At 46.5% G+C, this 20,832-nt stretch overlaps 1 protein-coding gene across 3 annotated transcripts in view; it reads right to left on the bottom strand.

The window, feature by feature from the left end:
• The window catches only part of LOC138526384 (P2Y purinoceptor 8-like), a 254,886-nt gene that overhangs the window by 96,011 nt on the left and 138,043 nt on the right, over positions 1 to 20,832 (bottom strand). The window contains exon 2 of one of the 3 annotated variants that reach the window (XM_069637060.1): positions 9,145 to 9,346. The exons of the other annotated variants lie outside the window; for them this stretch is intronic. The gene's annotated coding sequence lies outside the window, so the exon portion shown is untranslated. The remainder of the gene's footprint in view (positions 1 to 9,144; positions 9,347 to 20,832) is intronic. 3 annotated transcript variants of the gene reach the window in all.

Below are 20,832 nucleotides of genomic sequence, written 5' to 3'. Positions count from 1 at the left end.
CGGAAAATGTTTTCTCTTGGCAGAGGGCACTGTGCATTGAGACGGTCGACTCGATGTCCCTCGAGGGCTTCCATCTCAGCTGACATCATCGTTGAGTACATATACCACACTCAGCAGCCGTTGGCTTCAGTTCTGTTTTTTCGCTACCATATGCAGAATTACCAGCCTTGCTAAGTGCCTTTAAATGATCAGACCTTAAAGAGCGCACGGTCCAAAGCTCGGAAATCCTACAGTGGGGTAGGTTGGGGAACAATGAGGAATACATGCGAAGAACATCCAGTCGAAAGAACGTTACCAGGGATAAGTAACTTGTTCTTCGAATGGATTGGGTCCTCCCACGTATTCCTCATTTTATGATAGACTCCCAAAGCAGTATTCGGTTGTTTTGGAGGAGGGAGTAAGACTTGAGAGTTATTGTTTGTCCAGAATGGAGCATTGAACCGTCTTCCCAAATCTTCCTTCATTGTTAGAGGTGCCTAAACAGTAATGTTTTGTGAACGTGTGGAAGGCGGACCAGGTAGCTGCCTCGCAGATGTCATTTATCGGAACTCCCCTCTGAAGTGCAGATGAAGTTGCCATGCTCTTAGTGGAATGAGCACTTAAGCCTTTTGGGGGATCTTTCCCAGTTAGCCTGTAGCACTCCGAAATAGATGCATAAAGTCTGTTTGGTAACTGACAGTCCTAGTTTGTCCCCTGTCTAATCAATGAAAAGTTGGTTGGGCTGTCGCAACTTTGCCATCCTTGAAATATACAAGCTTAGAGCTCTCCTTGGATTGAGTCTATGGAATTTTTCCTCTTCCTTGCCAGGATGAGGTGGAGGTGGAGGATAGAAGGCCGGAAGCACAATTTGCTATGCTAAATGGTAATCCGATACAATCTTCGGTAGAAAAGAGGGTTTGACCTTAAGGACAACCCTGTCCTTGTAAAAAGTGGTAAACAGAGGTTTACAGGATAATGCCTGCAACTCACTCAACCTGCGGGCTGATGTTATCGCTACTAACAAAACAGTTTTGTAAGTTAGTAGCCTTAAAGGGCAGGAATGGAGTGGCTCGAAAGGAGCGCACATCAAACATTTTAAAACCAAGTTAAGGTCCCAAGTTGGTATTTGGACTGGTGTAGGCAGAAACACATTTGTGAGTCCTTTAAGAAATTGAATTATTAAGGGTATTTTGAAGTAGGATGCCTCTTCCAAGGTGCGCTTGAATATGGAAAGCGCTGCTAGATTACCATGGAGCCCCAGATTTGCCAAATGTAGTAGAAAAGATAACACCATAGGTGTATTACTTTGAAAAGGGTCCACATCATTTTCCCTACAGCAACTGCAGAACTTGTTCCAACAGCAGCGTTATAAGGATTTTGTTGCTGGCCTTCTGGTCGAGAGCAAAATCTCCATTACGTCATGAGGGAGGACCCAAAGCCTCTCAGAAACCATGTGTGAAGGCTGAGTGTTGTGACCTCTGGAAGGAGAACCAGACCCTCCTCTCACGAACGAAGGCTCTCTCTTTGTGGAAGACTTATTGGAGGGCAGATGACATGCCCAGAAGGTCCGGGTACCACATCCTCCTGGCCCAATCCGGGGCAATTAGGATCATGGATTTCCCGAACTTTCTCAACCTCCTGATCATGTGTGGAATGCCCGGGACTGGAGGAAACGCGCATAGGAGTGGAAACTCCCAGTCCACTATGAACGCATCTCCTAGAGCTCCTCTTGGGGGAAATTCCATGGAGTAGAACAGTCCGCAATTCCAGTTGGCCCTGTTTGCAAACAGATCCACTTGAGGGGTTGCCCAAAGGGTGAAGATCTCTTGAAGGACTTCCTGAGCTAGTTCCCACTCGTGGGAGACTGTGCTCTGCCTACTTAGAGCATCCAACGCTGCATTCTCCTCCCCGGCTTGGTGAACTGCCGATTGAGAGATTTCTTCTTGAATTGCCCAGAACTATAGCTGCATTGCTTCTCTACACAGTGGTAGTGACCCTAGGCCTCCTCTCTTGTTGAGGCAGTACCTGACCAGTGTGTTGTTGGTCATTATCAGGACATTCTTTCCCCGTACAGAGGGCAGAAAGGCCTTCAGCGCTAGTCTGATTGCCCTCAGCCCCAAAAGGTTGATGTGTGGTTTGGGCTCCGATGGAGACCAACGACAGCTGATTGCCAGATCGTTGGCATGGGCTCCGGACCCCGCGAGTGAGTCATCCATCACTATTATCTCCGGCCATGGTTGCAAAAAAGGTACTCCTTTCAGAATGTTTTCCTTGCAGGCCCACCATAGAAAGTCCTGTGAGACTCTGCTCGGAACCTGAAGGAGGTCTGACATCCTGCCTGAGAATTGGGCCCATTGCATTCTGAGAGCCCATTGAAGGGATCTCATTCTCAGGTGAGCCTCTGGCACCAGAAAAATGCAGGATGCCATGAAGCCGAGCAACCTCAAAAAGTCAAATGCCAGAAGACGCTGGGCACTCTGAAACTTGGTGACCATCTGTAAAATGTCTTGAGCCCTCACCACGGGGGGGCGAGGCTTTTCCCAAGGATGCACCCAGGACTGCTGCAATAAACTGGAGTCTCTGAGATGGTATCATGTGGGACTTCCTGTAATTGAGGGAGAAGCCCAGTCTGTGGATATAGTAGCAGGTGATACTAAGATGTTTCTGGGCCTGTTTGGGTGAACATTCCCTGATCAGCCAATCGTCCAGGTAAGGGTAGACATGAATCCCCCCTCTCCTAAAATTTGCTGCCACCACTGCCATTAACTTGGTGAAACCCCTTGGGCGGAGTTCAGCCCGAATGGCAGAACAGGAAACTGATAATGAGACCTGCCAATGGCGAACCTCAGGTACTTCCTGTGCTTGTGATGGATTGGCACATGAAAGTAAGCATCCTGAAGGTCCAACAATACCATCCAATCCTACAGCTGGAGGACCTGAAGGATCTGAGAAGGTGTGACCATCTTGAACTTGTCCTTCCTGAGGAACTTGTTAATGTATCTCAAGTCCAAGATAGGTCTCAGTCCTCCATCCTTCTTAGGGATTAGGAAATAGGGAGAATAGCATCCTTTATTCCTCTCCATCACAGGGACCGGTTCTATAGCACCTTTCTCTAGCAGGGTCAACATTTCCTGCAACAGGAATGGATCTGGATCATTTAGCAAATGGTTTTCCGATGGATGATCCCGAGATCTTAGTATGAAGGGGAGGCAGTAACCCTGGGCTAATATTTCCAGTGCCCATGCTTCGAAGTAATACCTCGCCATTCTTTCAGATGCTATGACAGTCTGCCTCCCACAGGGGTGTCATGAGTCAAGACCTCAGAGTGGTTTTTGAGGCGACTGAAGCAGCGGCTGATGGTCAAGACGCTGCTGCTTGGGCGGGTGTTGCACCTCTCCCTCGTCCACCACGAGGGAATATTCTCTGTTCCGTTTGACCAGACTGTCCTTTCGCTGTTCCAGCTGAGGAGTAGTAGCGGAAAGGCCTACCTCTTCAAGATGATCCGCTGGGGTGAAAAGGCTGTGGCTGCCTGCTGCAGCACTAAAGGACTTTGCTGTCTCCTTTGAGGTCTTTCAATGCTTTCATCAGCCTTATTTCCAAATAAATGGGAGCCGTCAAAGGGCATGTTAAGGAGTCTGGATTGTACATCAGGTGCAAATCCTGACTTCCTCAACCACGCAAATCTGCGAATGACAGTGCTTGCCGCCACGGCCCTGCCGACGCTGTCAGCAGTGTCCAGACCTGACTGTAGAGACTCACACATGGTCTCCTTGCCATCCATTATCAGGTCCATGAAGCCGTCTCTTTCCTCACCCTCAGAGATGTAATCAGCTGCCATTGCTATGCAGTCCCACAGGGTGAGTGCAAACTTTGCCAGTGCACATGTGGAATTAGCAGACTTTAAATTCATGCTGCTAGCAGAAAAGACTTTCTTTGCCCAAGAGTCAATGTGTTTGTAATCCCTATCAGAGGGTATGGTTGGGTATGCAGCTTGCTTAGAGGCAGATGTAGCTGTTTGTACTACTAGGCTTTCTGGAGTTGGATGGATTGACAGGTAGCCAGGGTCGCTACTGGATGGTCTGTATTTTTTTGTCCGATTTTTGTTTACTGTAAGGCTGGACTCTGGAGCCTCCCAGTTTTATGCAACCCTTTTTTGCAGTGTCACATGGAATGGTAAAATAGAGTCATATTGAGGACCTTTGTCCAATATGTCAGTCAGGTTGTCCTGTTCAAATGCAGGAATACTCCATCCCAGGAATTCCACCACTCTGGACATTAGGCTTCTGTATGATGCATCTGCATGATCATCCAGGTCCGGTTTCCCAAAATCTAGTTCTGGGGAGGTGTCTACCCCACTAGCTGTCTGTAGGGTGTCATTTAGTTCCTTAAGCTTGGTCTCTTCAGAAATAAAACATTCAGGTATGTTAGTATTTTTGGGAATACTTGGTGTATCCATTTGGAGACCACATGGAGGGGTATTATATGAGGTTTCCTATTCCTCATATATAGATGTTAAGGATCTAAAGAAATACTTTTTAGGAAAAGGTTTCCTGGCTTTTCTGTAGTAAAGGCGTTGTAGAATGTATAGTCGGCCTCAATGTTTTTTGTATCGGTGTCGATGGTGTTCACATCAGTGGTGTTGATGGTTTTGACAGCTTGACTTTGGTGTTGTGCTTCGAGGGACTTGACCCTCGACTCGACAAATTCTTCAATTCTTCAACGATTTCTCGTCTCGTCGAGTACTCGAAGACGCTCGGGTAGTTTTAGGCTTATGACCTGGGCTCGAGGGGCGTGCAGGGTTTTGCCTTGGCCTGATGCTTGTCATTGACCGTAGCAGGGCCGCTGAGCTTATGCTTCAAGGAGGACAGGGCCTGATCCTCGAAGATTGTGCACATTTTCTTCCAAAAGAGTTCCATCTCTCCTTTGGAGGAGGATTTAACCGGGCAGACTACACTCATTTCTGAGGAAGAAGATGAGGAAGAATAAGGTGATCTATGCCTTGTCTTCGATTTTTTCGATGACGACGAGGAGTGTCTCCTCCTCGAGTGGGAACTTTTTTTGATCTTTTTTTGTGAGGAGAGGAATCTCTCGACTGGTGGGATGACCCAAATTTACATGAAGTGGACAGGGATTTGGAGACAATCCTATTCAGCAGCAGACAGTTTAGCTTTGCGCTCTTTCAAGGCCTTTCCTGTTATCAACTAACAGGATCAACAGTCATTGGTTACATGCTCAACGCCCAAGCACCAAATACATATCTTAAGCGGGTCCATGATGGGCATTTTGGTGCCGCATTTTAGGCACTTTTTGAAGCCTGTCTTCGGAGTATTCGTAGCTGAAGACAAGGCAATTTTTGGTACCTTTTCGAAGAAAACTGAAGCACGCTGTAATTCTCAAAGCAATCGCATTAGTGGAAAAGCCAATGGGCGCTGTGAGTGGTATATGTACTCGATGAAGACGTCAGCCGAGATGGAAGCCCTCGAGGGACATCGCATCGACCGTCTTGACGCACAGCACCGTTGCCAAGAGAAATATTTTTCCAAAGCTGCTAAACGAAGATATCATAAGATGAGGAATACAGGGAAGGACATAATACATTTGAAGCACCCATTATGTGTTGTTATAGATTCTCTGTGTTTGGTGGCAGGGCGAGACACCTTGAGGCGTGATCAGTGTGGGATGCTGTAGGGTTGAGAAAGCAGCAAAGGTTGAGGTGGGGGTGTTGGTAGAATCCGGACAAGGTTGGAGCCTGTGTTTAGTACGTTAGACATCGTGAGCCGCATGATGGCGAATGGGTGCGGTGTAAAGGATTTTAACAGTGAGGAGTTAGTGAGGGAAGAACAATGTGGGAAGGAGAAGTTGGGGTAGAGTCCTTCCATTGTTGCAGGGGTTGTAGTCTGGTATGTACCGGGATATGCAGGTTGTGGTTTCCATGCAGGAAGGATAGCAGTTACATTTTCCTGTTAACAGCTAGATTTGGTGATTAAAGAGTCTATTCAACTGAGGAAAGTGTGGAAGAAGCTGAGGGGAGTTCCAGTAGAACTCCCGTGTAGAATTTATTTGCCATGGGGATTTTGAACATGGTCCCTGTATGAGGTGAGGTACGAGGGTCAAGTAACTTCTCTTTGTTTTTACCTGTGTCCATTGCTGTTTAAAGAATTCAGTTAACTGGTGAGTCGCCTCTTGAAGAGCACAAGAACAGGACTGTGACAGGGAAAGGAGGGGAAAACATGACGCTACTAGCCAGTTTATGTACTGAAAGGGCCATCAGATGGGAAGCAAAGGGAAGGAAGAGAGCAGAAGACAGGCATGGGGAGAGGGTGCAAGGAAAAACAGTATTTCAGTTTTATTAGAGTTTAGAGGAAGAGTGAGAATGCACCTACAGCTGAATGCAGGCTGTAAAATTCTTTAATCTCCATGACAACCCATGTATTAATAGCTAAGCTTGTCCTCTGCAGCGATGGCGGTAATATACATAATAACCTTAACTGTTTATGATTGTCATTGATTTGCAGAAAAGGCCAGGTTTCTACATGGACCTCTAGAAAACAGCATCTCCATGATTTCTTTAAAATGTAATTCATTTTATCACAATGCAATTTACATAGTCATCTGAGTCACTCAACAGCAATAGACAGTGTTATATCATGTCTATACTGATTGCACTTTACTGAATGCTTATTACAACAATCCAGCATAACATGATACTTAAAATGTCCTACGTTTCGAATATCCTGCCCACACGTTTGGGTGTACAATTGAACCTTATCAAAATAACATCAAAGAAGAACAAAAGGAAAACAATTCCAATCCTTTGTTATTGACCGTTTTCCAATTATACGCAATGCATCTGACTCCCTGATCTTGCGCGTTCAAGCATCTCCATGCGTTTCAGACCAAAAATAGGAGTGTGCATGATCTCCTCCAACAGATCATCTGTAATCTTACAAATGAATTACAAATCTCATCTTTAAGCGGACCTAAGATTGTAAATGCACAGCAGATCCAACATTTACTAAAAACGCGTGAATGTGCATGGCCTAAATGAACAAGTGGGAAAATGTGCACTATGCAAATCATCCCTATCAGCCGATTGCACATTTAAAAAAAGTGATGTGCAGGTAAGTCAATCAATTTATTCTTGTTGTACACTCGTCCATACGCAAAAATGGCACCATCCCAAGATGTCTCTGCACACTCAGGAAATAGATGGGGTGGGAGCGTTTCTGAATTCCGATGATTTGAGTGGCTTCCCACAGTCAAAAGGAAGTGGAGATGCTGGTAACCCACTGCCATGCCCAGTTGATGGATCCAGTTAGGTAATCTGTTTGCTTTCTTCAGTATGGCCAAGAGTGGGGTGACTCGTTTTCTCTAGGTGTGCAGGACCCAATTCCCCATGCCAGGGCTTTCTGCTTGCAAATAATTAGTATTTGGTACTCATATCCCAGATATGGAAAATAGCCTGAATGTGATTGTTTGCCTTATATCCAGCCAAGAATGCCCGCTCCGCCTTTTCCACTTACATCCCAGACCTCAGACACTTTTTGTTAACTGTTTCCAGGTGCTTCCTCTTTATGAAAGTATTTGACATATGGGTTGAACATCCTTTAGGTTCGTACTCAAAAGGTTTTTTTTAAGGATATGATCAATCTAGGTTTTGAGAAAATGGTGTCTACCCTCACACAAGAAACTTGCAACTGCCTGGACCTCCTCTTTTCACCAATGACAAACCTTATTCACACTCAAGGGTCTATGATCACGCTGATATCGTTCTAGCACTTCAAAACATTTTAGTAAGTGCCAGTCATTAACCGCAAGGAGGTTATAGTCTGTGTGTGACTCTTTATCTCCTGCAACAAACGTTGGTCTGGCCGGCTGATCACTTGCTAGATTATAATTACATGCCCAGAAGTCTTAGTATTATAAAATGCCTGCTACCTCAAGTGCAGGTCTGTGGGCAGGTTAGGGTGGGTTTTTCCTGTATATGTATAGGTGTATGAGAGGAAGCTTAGCCCTGGATGTTGATCTCTGTCACTGCCCCGGTCTTGGAAGCATAAAACATGGTTCCTTCTCACTAGTTTGCTCCAAGCTTCATCATGTATGTTTTTGGCCAGTCCTGATATGTTCCAGAACAGTATTCTCATTGATTTCCCTGGTACCTCCTCTTCTTCCCTTATGGCCAGGGGATCTAGGGAGATATCTCCCTCTAGGAATTCTACTCCATCCATATTGCTGGTACTATGCTAATTTGTTCTGATGCTACGGGGCAGGAGGATAGTTCTAGGTTCGATATTTAGTTGGCAATTGCGATTTGCCAAGCAAATATGTCGGTGGTCCGTAACAGAATCATGTATCAACAATGTAGATTGATCTTGATGGCACCTCAAAGTATTTAGGACAGGATGTGCTTTTAATGATATATTTAAGCCCTGTTTTGTGTTTGATCGATAACAGTCCCTGTACCAAGCTATGATCAGTATGGTCAGTAATTCAGTAATTCAAGAGATAAAAGATTGATTAGTCTAATTGGGCTCGTTAAAATAGACCCACTAACACACTTTGCCAATAGGAGTAACTAAAAGCTGTGGCACCCACAACAACGTCTGTGAAAGAAAATTGCAGGGAGAGGAACACCCGAGGACTATAGGAGCAGCCAGAGTCTGTCTATCCCCGATCCCATGGGGAAAGTTCTACAGCTTATCCAAAAATATTCAGTAAACTCCTTTGTTGGAATCAACTAAATAGCTCACATTTACGCTCTCAGAGACTGGTCTCTGGTATTCAGGGCGTTATGAAAGATTAATTAATTTGGTGCAACCAATCAGTGAGGCGGGAGCATTGTTCGCAGTATGTATAGGATGCGTGCAAAATGCGGGTGAGTCCAAGTTTATAATGTTAACTAGAAGTTAATTAAAAGTAAACAGCCTAGTACTTTGCCATTCAGTTAATGATAATTAATCGTACCAAGCATGCCAACAAGAGAGGGCCTAGGTGAGGACCACCTGACAGTAAAAGAGGCCGCCAGAGTCCGGCTCGCACACCTCGCCCCGCACCAACGTCCAGTAACAGATCCCCTAGTATTTCCAAACAGTATGTATAATCCAGAAGAATCAAGTTCCTTACAAGCTCTGGTAGTTAGTAGGTTTATTAGTAAATGTGAAGTACCTTTAATTCGGTGCGTGTTAAAATTGTTCTCATCTGCTCAGCTTGCCAGGTTCCATCTCGTCAGTTAGATGAAAGGGTTGATTAATTTCTTGACCCTGACTTCCACAGAGAAATCCAGGGGGTGTCTACGAATAACCAGCGGCAGTCAACTGCTCGCTCGTATGAGCAGGGTACGAGCAGGACCTCGCATGTATATGCACACCTGCCAAATCAGTCAGTCAGAAATGCTTTATTCGAACAAATTCATTAAGCAATACATGCCAAATCTGATTAAATACAAATAGCGAACATAAAATCTATATAACAGACATTATTGACATAACATTTTAAACAATACAAATGAGCAAACAAGGTACAATGATTAATCCTAAAATATTGAAAATCCAGCAATAAAATAGATTATCAAAAGTTAGGTCTTCATGCAATAACAATGACATTATATTGTCATGGTTCCATAAAAGCATAATAAACATCTTAAAATGTAAGAATCCTCTTTCCGAACTTCAATGCACCTACCAAGTAGTGTTGCAAGTACTAGCAAAGATCAGGCGACTTTGCCTGTAATAAATCAAAAAGAGCTACCCTACATTGTATACATTTTCTAGATCGTAGCAAAGGATATAGAAACCCCTTCCTGGGACGTGCATAGGAGATACAGAAAACATAAAGTGAAGTAAATCTTCCACAGATTCTGAGTCTCAAGGGCAACAAGCACTAGTATTTGGTCGCCATTTTGCTGTGATGGAAACTAGAGGCAAATGATGAAAATGCAGTTTCGTAATATCCCTCCTAGCTAATGGATTTGATGCCAGTAGTACTAAGCACGAAGATGGTTCATCCTTCACATGACAAAGTGGAAGAAAGCGTCTAACAGTAACTTTGGCTTGTGTTGACAGGTTAAGCACAAAGTTCTCTTTCCAAGGATAGGCCACTTTGAGGTGGGCCTTGGAATTGGAAGAGATTGCAGTGGGGTCATTAAATAGCTTTTGAAAGCCCAATGATTTTATTATATTTTTTTTACAGTAGAGAGTAATTTAGAATATTTAGCTTTTTCCATTTGTATGATATCCATTAATATCTCTTTGTTTAAGGTGACCCTCTCTTTTAACCATATACTTATTCATAAAGCTGGGGTGAGATACACCTTCTACGAGAGTGGAATTATCTATGATTCAAAATGCAAGAGCCTGACAGCTGTTGTTATGTTCTCACCAAGAATAGACTTTAAGAAGTGTCGCTCAATCAGGTCTAAATATGAATGTGAATTAGAGGCCCAAACTCCACTAGCATAGCCAGCCAGGCCAGAACATAGGCTTTACTCACTGGGAATATGGCCACCCAAACTGTATTTGTTTGAGAAACATGAAATATCTTCACAGACTTGTTTTTATAAGCAGATCTTTCTTTCCTATATGTGCTAACCCATTATAGTTATTTACAAATGTAACCCCTAAATAGTTGAAGGAATGCGCTCTGTCAAGAGATTGATTTAGGATATGAAACCTAACGTTTTAAAGTTTTGAGATCTGGTACACCATGATCTTTGATTTCCCTATATTCACTGTAATTTTCTGTTGGTTCATATAATTTCCATAACCCTGCAAAAATATTGTAGGGCAGCTGGTGTTCGTCTAATCAAAACAATGTCGTCCAAACAGTCCAAATATGGTATGGACCTCCAAGCAGCCTTGGAGACATTGGTTGTTGTTGTCAGGAGGACATTGTAAGGACAAGTGAGATAGACCTTGAAAGTAAGGGGTGTAAACACGCATCCCTGCTTAACACCCTGTTTAATAGTAAAGTTTGCAGATTTGTCCACCAAATTACCATATGCAACAAAAGCCTAAGTTCTAGGGTGGAGTTGGACCAATAAACTAAGAATCTCTTCATCAATGCCCTGAGAGAGGAGATTGGGCCATAGAAGCAGCCTATCAAGCTTATCAAAGGCTGATCACAAGATCATGAAGTCCAGGTAAAGATGCCCCCCCGCCCGGATTCCATGTTATTTGTCCACAATTAGTGAAAGGTTTATCTAGTTAACATGAGAGCCAGACCTCTATTAGATTCCTAGATGCTAAAAGGGACACCATAAGGACCAGGCACCTAAAGTGGAGAGACCTATCTAATATATTTCCTAACTTCACATAGATATAAATCATCAGCTAGACTATACAAAGTATTCCATTGACCAATATTAAATACAAGGCAGTCCTGCTGTAAATTGCATTGACTTGAAGAGTGATTAAATATAACGCAACAAAGACACCTTCATATTTATGAGAAACATTCCTTGTATGAGAAAACACGGTAATGGACACCATGTGACAAACAAACCTTCTGTATGTGAATAAAATTGGTTATATACAATCATTGGATGTGGAGAACAGCAAACTTTGAAATGGCTGTACATAAATTACAAGCAATACATAATCAATGAATATTTTGTGTACCACATCAGTTAAATCACTATGGGCCTCATCCTGAGTTGGCCGGTTACCACTGCATTTAAGGGTCTACCCAATCTCGAGTCTGGCGCGTTTACCCTCAGCTGACAGCTAGGGATAAACAAACCAGAAAATTCCCATTTTCAGTGCAATTACCGCAGTCGTTATTATTTTGACGGACTTCACGAAAGGAGCCCTTCAATTCGTGCATTGTAGCAGCCATGTCGCATTGTACAAATTTTGCTATTTCTCCTTTGGTTGCTGCCCGAGAGTTTGACACCTCTTCAGAGGATGTTGATGCAGTCAATGTCGAGGAGCTGCCAGAGGGTTGCAGCATATCTTTGATAGAGGAGGAGGTCTTTATCCACTTTGATTTGGAAGGGCTTATGTTAGGTGGCGTTAGCATCGATTTCGCCTTAGGTAGATATATTCATCCCAAGGGGTGCTGGGGTCTTATCCTTCCTAGTGTGGTTCATCGCCAGTGTGCAGGTGTCTCAACCCCCCTTTTCTTTGCCCTAGGGGATCTTCACTACCATACGGATATCGACGGTGGTCAGGATGGTAGTAGGGAGCCCCTCCTCTCAGCCCCATAGGCAAATTCATTGGCTATAAGCTTTGCTTGGCTCATGGGCTCTCTCCCACCTCTAGCTCTTTGATGAGTATCTCCTGGCATGGGTCTCCTGGACGTGGAATCAGTTCCGCCAGTACACCCCCAGATGGACCGAGGCTCAGGGCAGTCTCCTGTTATCCAACAAGAACCTCCACCATGGAATAGTTCCTGCCCAAGGTGTATGCCGCTCCTTGCCATGTGAGCTTGCGGCCTAATTCTCCATGCTGGGGGGCGTCCCCCTCCACCAGGTGCTGCCCGTTGTTCACCCACCTAGATGTCTTTCAGCGGCTGTGCATGGCACCCGGTAAACATTTGGGAGATTGCGGGAGTGTCCGCCCTGACTTCCTCTGTTCTCTTCCGCAAGGCTTGGCTCCGGCTGCGACTGGGCTTGGTGCTCTTGTTTCCAGCTCTGCCTCAGTGGCTGAAGCATCAGGCAGCTGTCCACCTGACTACTGTCATGGGACGGTTCTGCGGTCCGCGTGTTCCGGGAAGGTCCGCCTTTCACAAACTCCCATGGAGCTGCTTGGTGAGCTTCACCTCACGGGCTTTGCTAGAGGATGGAGAACCAGCATCCCTCGACTTCTACCAGCGCCTCCCTAGCCATAGCCCTCGCAGGTATGCCATCTTGGATTCTCTGATGAGCAACCAATGGGGCTCCGACCAAGAATTAGGTACCAGGACATGCTGAACACCTTCCCATGGGTTTCACGCTAGTTTGCACATATTTTCAATGCCATTGTCATGCTAAGGTATAACTGTTAGCTCTGCAGTGCGGCAGTGCTCCAGAGAGTCATGTCTTCATCTGCCTCCCATCAGGACATGCCCCTGAACAAGTCTATCTTTTATTGCATCTGTATTTAATTTCTTGCCAACCTTGGGGATACGTGTCCCAACTCTTAATGAGTTTGATGTATAGCCCAATCACTAAGATGGTCTTTAATGCTCACTTTGTGTTTAGAATTCTAGGATGGTTGATCTTCCATCAGCTATGTCAAGTAGCCTAACATGTTTAATTTCTCATAAGGCAGTAGTGGAACTTTCTCAAAGGTGGGCGATTAATGGGTGGCCAAGAAGCTACGAATAAAACATAAGCAAGAAGTATTGGTAAAATATTAAAAAAGAATGTCTCATAATTCTTACTGTGCTAAAGAGGTAGGATGGAATCAATGAGTCCTACATGATGGGTCCTGCATTGCAACCCTGACTGGATTAAATGAATTAATCCTATTCTATATGTGTTCAAAAGGGGGGCTCAGTTAGGTGCCACAACAGAGAGTTGAGCACCCCTGTCAAAGCCAAAAAATAATACACAAAGGCCTGTGGTCGCTATCAGATTTATCCAGGACTTCAGAATGACTCACCTTACCCCAATTCTTAGCCATAATCAAGATATAATCAACAATAGAGGTGCAATTAAAGCTGGCAAATGTCGCTGGCTGTTCCTTTTGGAAGCGACCATTGCGGGCCCTTGGTTCCAAATTGTAAAGTATACGGGCCGTAGCAATTGCATGGCTAAGTACCCTCCTTATATATCCAATGTAATAGCTTGGTCCTCCTACAGTCCTTACAGTTCCCTAATGGGCTCAAGTTGGAGGTTAAAGTCACCTGCTACCAAAATATGGGTCTTTAGTAAGTTGGACATCCCCCAGGAATTAATCAAGTTCTGTACTTTTTCTACTATGGCCAACCCATATGCCATGGATGGTCTGTTATAAATATTAAACAGGAGGATACATTCTCCCCCTGAGTATGAACAACCAAATGTTGGAGATCTACCAAATCATTGGTAGGACAACATCCTCACAGTTTAAGACGGACTCCAGCCATATTAGTAGGCCACTGCTTGGGCTCACTTTAGACCCTTTTCTAGGGGGAGGGTGGCTTGAGCCCATGTGGTGAGGCAGTAACCTTGAGGTGCTCCCTTCATGATCCTACTTTGATCCTGCTGCCCCGGTGGTAACTGAAAGCTACCAAAACACAGGAACACCTGCACGCAGGGGAGAGTGACCCCCCACTGGGGAGAGGTGTCCTGTGCAGAATCGGTGTGTTTTTCCCCCAAAACGAGGGAACACCGACCATGCTCCGAAGAAAATGGCGTCCGGAGCTTCCTTCAACTAGAAGACAGGGAGGAGAAGAGGTGTGGCAGCAAGGCACGACACAGCCCACCCAGTGCTATCTAGGGCTGGTGACGCCTGGAGGTGAACGGATCTGGAGATCATCTGAAACACTAGCTGGATGGGGCCTGAGGATCAGGTGCTGGGCTGCTGCGTGGGTGGATGTTCCCTACAGGCTGCCTAAACTGAGGTGCGGGAGCTCAGATGCCTGCGGTTGCCCATCCGGAGATACGGCGGCTGACAAAGAAGCTGGTGGCAGGCTAGACGCACCTCCCCCGGCGCAGGTCGACCCTTGACCAAGTTGGGGAGGAACAACTGCAGCGGATGCTGGAAACCATCAGAGTAGCCCAGGACAAAGGGGAGAGGGGCTCACTCTACATCGGAACAGACCCTGCTGCCAAAGAGAACATAGCAAGGGCCCGCGAGGGTCCGTTCTATAGCGCTACTGACTTGTGTGGCAGCCCTAGATTGCCCTCCCCAGTCTGTGCCTGCTGAACCTGAACTAACCCTCCAGTGAAGAACACTGTTGGCAGCTTGCCAGGACCCCTTGCAACCCTTGCTGAGTGACTGCAACGTGTGCCCCCGTGTAAGACCGATGAAACATTGCACCGGAGCCTGAAGGGAAGCCGGAGAAGGCATACCGCTCCTCCCTTCCTGAATACCCCGTTTATATGAGCTAAACCGACATCGTGCTGGCTCAGATTGTGGGGCGCTTTTCTTTCTGCGTCCTGAGGCTCGTTTGTATCGGAGCCTGAAGAGCAGCTGGAGCGGGCATGCTCCTTCCCCGCCCTGAGTATCCTGTTTGAAAGCGCTGAATCGGCATCCTGCTGGCTTGGACTGTGGGGCGCTGTCCTTCCTGTGCCCTGAGGCTTGTGTGTCTGAAGTGTCCTGGCAGGGGTGGCCTTCTGGATGGCTGGTCGCCCCCCACTACAGATACCCACCTGAACATCCTGGTTCCCCTTGCCCCCGCTGTATGAACTGGTGATCCTCTTATCTGTGGACAGCATTCATTGACAACACCATAACAGGGGGTGTTGCCTGCAAGGCTTGACTTTGAGGAGACTGCCAGAAGCACTTGCTAACTGCTCTTAAACCATACTGGGCGACCGAAAGTAAGGGAATCTGCTTTTTGAGCGGTGCAGTGCCTGACATGAGGCCTTCAGCCCACATTTATGTTTGACTGGGGACACGCTTACATCTAAACCCTAGAGAGAGAATTGGTGGAATACCATCCTTAAGTACTCATGCCTCAGAAACCACTTTTGCCATGCCAAGGAAGACGACGTGGTGTTGCAGTGTGCAAGATTCGGTTGGGCTGGAACCTCTGGGGAACCGGCTGCGCCCTGATTGGGGCATCGAATTGTGGAACATGTCCTGTGGCCCACAATACTCACGCTAACAAGCATTTATCACCAGCTTAGGAGAGGCGAGCAGACGCAAGTGGAGCAGCGCTATTGCTGGGATTGTCTTAGATCTATCTTGCAGCCCAATGTTAGTACGGACTGGCATGGCTAAGTCTGAACTGTGCATGCCGCATGTAACTCTATAGTTGACACAAGCTGGCACCAGTGGGGGTTGGGACCTAACACCTACAGCTGTTGGTGCCCCTGATACTGGGAGGAGCGAACCTGCGACGGTGAGTGCTGGACAGACATTGAGGTGGCAGATATTGCCCGCCCAGACCCTGCTTACTTTTTGTATGCAACACCAGTTTAGTCAAGCGAGTGGGTACAACACACTAGTGAATTTTGACTCTACTGTACCGTTTCTCAGCGAGTACAGTGCAACCGGTGTGGACACCCAAGAAGACCTGGTACTGACTGCAATTGCGGCATTGAGATCCGAATTAGAGATGAAGATTGCTGAAGTTAAGGTGGACGTTCAGCAGCTGCGACAGGATGTGCAACAATTGGCGGAGAGAGTCACAACGGTGGAAACTGACCTGAAAGAGAGGAGGGAGTCTACAAGAGATCTAAAGACCCACGTCCGAGCCCTGGATAGAAGGAACAGTGCCTTGGAAGTGCGGGCCGAGGATGCCAACAGGAGGGTCTGATGTAACAACATGCGGCTACTTGGACTCACGGAGGGACTAGAGGGCTCGGACCCTACTCAATATGTTGAAAATCTCCTACAGCAGGAAATAGGCCCTGGGAACTTGTCGCAGGGCTTTGTGGCTGAGCGTGCTCATCGCTCGCTATAGAAGCGGCCCCCACTGGGCTCACACCCCAGGCCTCTCATCGCAAAGATCCTGAATTTCCGTGACAGGGAGGTGATATTGATTGAAGCATTCCAGAGAGGGCAGTGAGATCCTGAGGAATAACTCCAGAGTCACTATCTAACAAGACTATATGCTGATGGTACAGAGAGCCAGAAATTCCTTTGTGCCGGTCAAGGCAAGACCTAAGCACCTGACCATTAAGTATATGCTAATATATCCTGCCAGGTTTAAGATTATCTATAACGGCAGAGCGCACTTCCTTTAGTCCCCTGCAATTGCTAATATGTGGCTGGAACACAGCAACCTGGCAAGTGGTGATGAGCCTGGCACTTGACCCCATGGGCGCTATTGCGGAGGGGGTCACGTGAATTTGGAGGCTGGAGCCTGGGCATTTGCATGATATCAACTGTTGCTGTGTGTCCCCGGGGGATTAAAAGAGGATATGGCTGAACTGCCCGGTCTTGAGGGTCACTCACTCTGCTGGATAATGCACCAGACATACTTGTAATGTGCATTCTTGTTGTGTTATGTTTGTTATACGAAATGTATGTCCGCCTGAGCACTTACTTCTGCGTATGAAGGGGGTACCGCTTGATTACCCACCAATGGCCTTGATGGAGCACTCCATGCATAAGCGGGTGGCTGGGCTGTGGCTAGCTCCCGACACCAACGCAGGGTGGCCTGGATAGGCTTGAATGGTACGGGTACGCCTGAGCACTGCACGTTCTGTGCTGCAGCTGGGAAAATGTATTAGTTTGATGTGTTATTCGTTTTCAGGTCTCACTGGACAGGTGCACTCAGGCTACCGTAGTTCGAGGGGCAAATACAGGGTCCCGGGTTTGCTGGGAATGGGACATGGGGTGATGATGCACCGGGGAATCGGCCGGTGAGCGGACACCTGATCTATGACCGCCATTAGAGTATTAAACTGGAATGTGCGCGGGCTAGGCAGGTACCTGCGCAGGAACATGGTGAAGTCTTTTCTGGCACGCAAAAAGATATCCATTGCCCTGCTTCAAGAGACCCACCTAATAGCCAAGGCGCAGGAAAAGGTCTGTGAACGCTCGGGCAGGAAAGGGTACGGGGCCACGTAGTGTAAATATGCTAGGGGGTGTTCACCTGGATCACTGACACTTTACCGTTCCAACTACTTGAGATGAGGCCGAAAAAGAGAGGTGGTACCTTATCCTACGAGGGTATAGATCGACAACACTGAAGTGTGCATAGTTAATTCTTATTCCAGGACCATGGAACTCCATCCTCTGCACATACACTTAGCTCCCAGGTGGCACACCACAGGGGCAGTTTCTTCCTATGGGGTGGTGATTTCAATTGCACTAGAGACCCAGTGCTTGATAGATCCTTGGTTCCCAAAGGGGGGGGGGGGGGCGTTACCTGCATCTATTGCACTTAATTACGCCGCTTACAACACATCATCGCACAGACCAATGTTAGCCCTGAACAGTACGTGGTGGTATCATTAGATGCAATCAAGGCTTTTGATTCTCTGTATTGGGAATGGCTCTTTGCAGCATTGCGGGAGTTTGGGTTTGGAGAAAAGTTCCTGAGATGGGTAAAGATATTATATGAGTCACCGGCTGCCAGGGCCAAATCTGGGAGTCAGGTGTCGGAGGCATGGGACATTCAGAGGGGAACACAACAGAGATGCCCACTATCGCCCAAGCTGTATGTGCTGGTACTAGAGCCGCTTGCGGTCTATCTACGCCAGGAGTTTCTGGAGGCAGGTATCTGGGTGAGCGGCGCTGGACATTTAGTTTCACTTTGTGCGGATGATGTCCTGTTATATATAAGGGAACCGCAACATAATCTACCGATAATCATGGGGGTGCCAGATAACGTTGCTAAATTCTCTGGGATATCCTTTAATAGAGAGAAATCTTGCATTTTTACGTTGGATGGTCTCCGTGGAGTGGAACCTGAGGATTTGCCTAATTTGGGACTCCCCTGGGAGGTTGGGGCATTCCGTTGCTTGGGAGTACACATTATGCACACCCCGGAAAGCATGCATGCATGTGACACAGTTGGGGTATTGCCAGGGTTGAGGAAGTCAATGTCCTTTTGGTCTTGGCTGCCACTCTCATTAATGGGAAGGGTGGCGATTGTTAAAATGATTGTGCTGCCCAGATTTTTGTACTTTTTCACCAATGTTCATCATTACATCAATTCATTCTTCTTTAGATGAGGCTCGGCTCAGTATAGGATCGCCCTGGTAACATTATGTTTGCCGTACAGGGAGGGTGGTGTACAGCTTCCGAGCTTTGAGGGCTATTATTTGGTGGCACAACTTAGTCTTGTATCGAAATGGCTGTTGGATGAGGTCATGTTGATGTCGCTACTGTTACAGAGGCTAGTGAGCCCAGCCCACCTCAGGGAAGCATTGTGGTTACCACTGAAGTGCTTTGGCAATGTACCATTACTAATCGGCCTGGGCAGGAAGGTATGGCATAGAGCACTGAAGTTGATGAAACTGATCTGCCCATACTCGCCTGGCCTTCCGTTGGTGGCTGGCACGTGCAGGCACAGAGTGGAACTTATGATGGCAAGACGCTGGGAGGGCTGGAGGATCTCTACTTGGGGAGATATGTTTGAAAATGGCAAGTTTAGGGAGCTAGATCCCATGTGCGAGCAAACAGGACTACCTGGTGGGCAGTTCCTGCACTACATGAAAGAGGTGGGGGTAGCCAAACATAAATGGGTTGGTTAGCCGGAGGAACCGGAGGCAACGCAGTTGCTGGTCTTGATGTTCTCTCTGAAAAACAGCTGGCGTCCGGTGTCTCGATTGTAGGCTACATTAAAAGCTTGCTGGGAATCGGACTTGGGAGTGGAAATTGGGGAGTGTGAGTTTGAACGCATTCTCAAGTTCCCCAAAGATGTGTGCAGGAATCCCTGATTTCAGTTGATACAGTTAAATGTGCTATACCGCACCTATATGACTCCTAGCAAAGTGGCCAAATTTGATAAAGGTGAACAACCAACATGCCTCTGGTGCCGGGAGGAGGGAGCTGATCTGGCGCACATGTGCTGGTATTGGTTAAGGCGGGCGATCTCCGGTCCAGGGTGGAATGAGCATGTAGGGGGCCTGGTGTCAGAAGGTACTCCTGGAAGACAGTGGAGTGTCTGCTGGGTGCATACCCGAGGAATAGTAAAAGTAAACATATCATTAGGTTCATGGATCTGGCATGTGTCTTGGTCAAGCGTTGCATCTCCATGGCATGGACATCGGCCGGGGGGCCACATTATGCACGCTGGCTAAGTGAGTTCGAAATGTGGGCCGAGATAGAGACAAGAGTGCGGGCCAAGTCGGCACAGTGCCTAGACAGGACTGCGGGGGGCACCTATGACTCATGGAAGCAACTGGTTTGGGATATGTTTCAACTCTCAGATGACTTGCCACCGTGAACATCCCGTCACAGTCTGAGGAATTGCATGGCTAACATGCTGTGATCGGAGCGCTGCCTGGCAGCCAGCCCCAGTGCTGTCTGACTTTGTACTACTCGGTAAGGGGGCCCACCATGCTAAACCTTTGCTACTGATCTGTAGACGGGACCTGCTCAAGATGACCTTAAGGCTGAGACCTAGTTGTCATGTGTGGACATCTTAGTTTGCTTGTTAATATGTTTGGTTTACTGTTTGTTTATTGGGGAAAATTGTCCCACATTGGCACAATGCATACTGACATTTATCGTAATGTGATTATTGTAACAGCGCTTGCTTGTAAATGCCAATAAACAAATTTAAAAATATAAATTAGACCCTTTTCTAGCTGGAATTTGGGATGTATACTAATTGACCTTTTCACAATTGACCTCGGGAGAATTTACCTAATTTAAAAGGTCAATTAGGACATATATGCGGGGGGAAACCTCCCGCAACCCCCAACGCAATGCAAAACCCCCTGCAACCACCCACCCAATCTCCTTATATTATTTATAACCTAGAACCAACCCAAAACATATATAAAGTAACTAAAATAATATAAAGGTCAATTGTGCAGAAGGTCAATTAGTACCACTATAATTAGGTAAATTAGGACAAAAGGTCAATTGTAAAAGGTCAATTTGGGTAATACCGGAATTTAGAAATATTGATATCTCTGCAAAGCAGCCTTCTCTGTAGCCCATGTTTCTTGTAGAAATATTATTTGAAAGCCCCTTAGAATTGGTGGTTCCTTGCCTCAGTCAGTCTACTCCCTCCAAGCCCCCATCCTGTGCTATATCTGTTATCTTCGCTGGTCCAGTATCCCTTAAAGTGTTAACATGATGGGGAACCTCTCTTCCCCTA

This window comes from Ambystoma mexicanum, chromosome 7p, assembly GCF_040938575.1.
Source record: "Ambystoma mexicanum isolate Mex_15411 chromosome 7p, UKY_AmexF1_1, whole genome shotgun sequence".
Taxonomy (NCBI): domain Eukaryota; kingdom Metazoa; phylum Chordata; class Amphibia; order Caudata; family Ambystomatidae; genus Ambystoma; species Ambystoma mexicanum.
The sequence above is the reverse complement of the archived record's forward strand: the minus strand, read 5'-3'. Positions and strand labels throughout refer to the sequence as shown.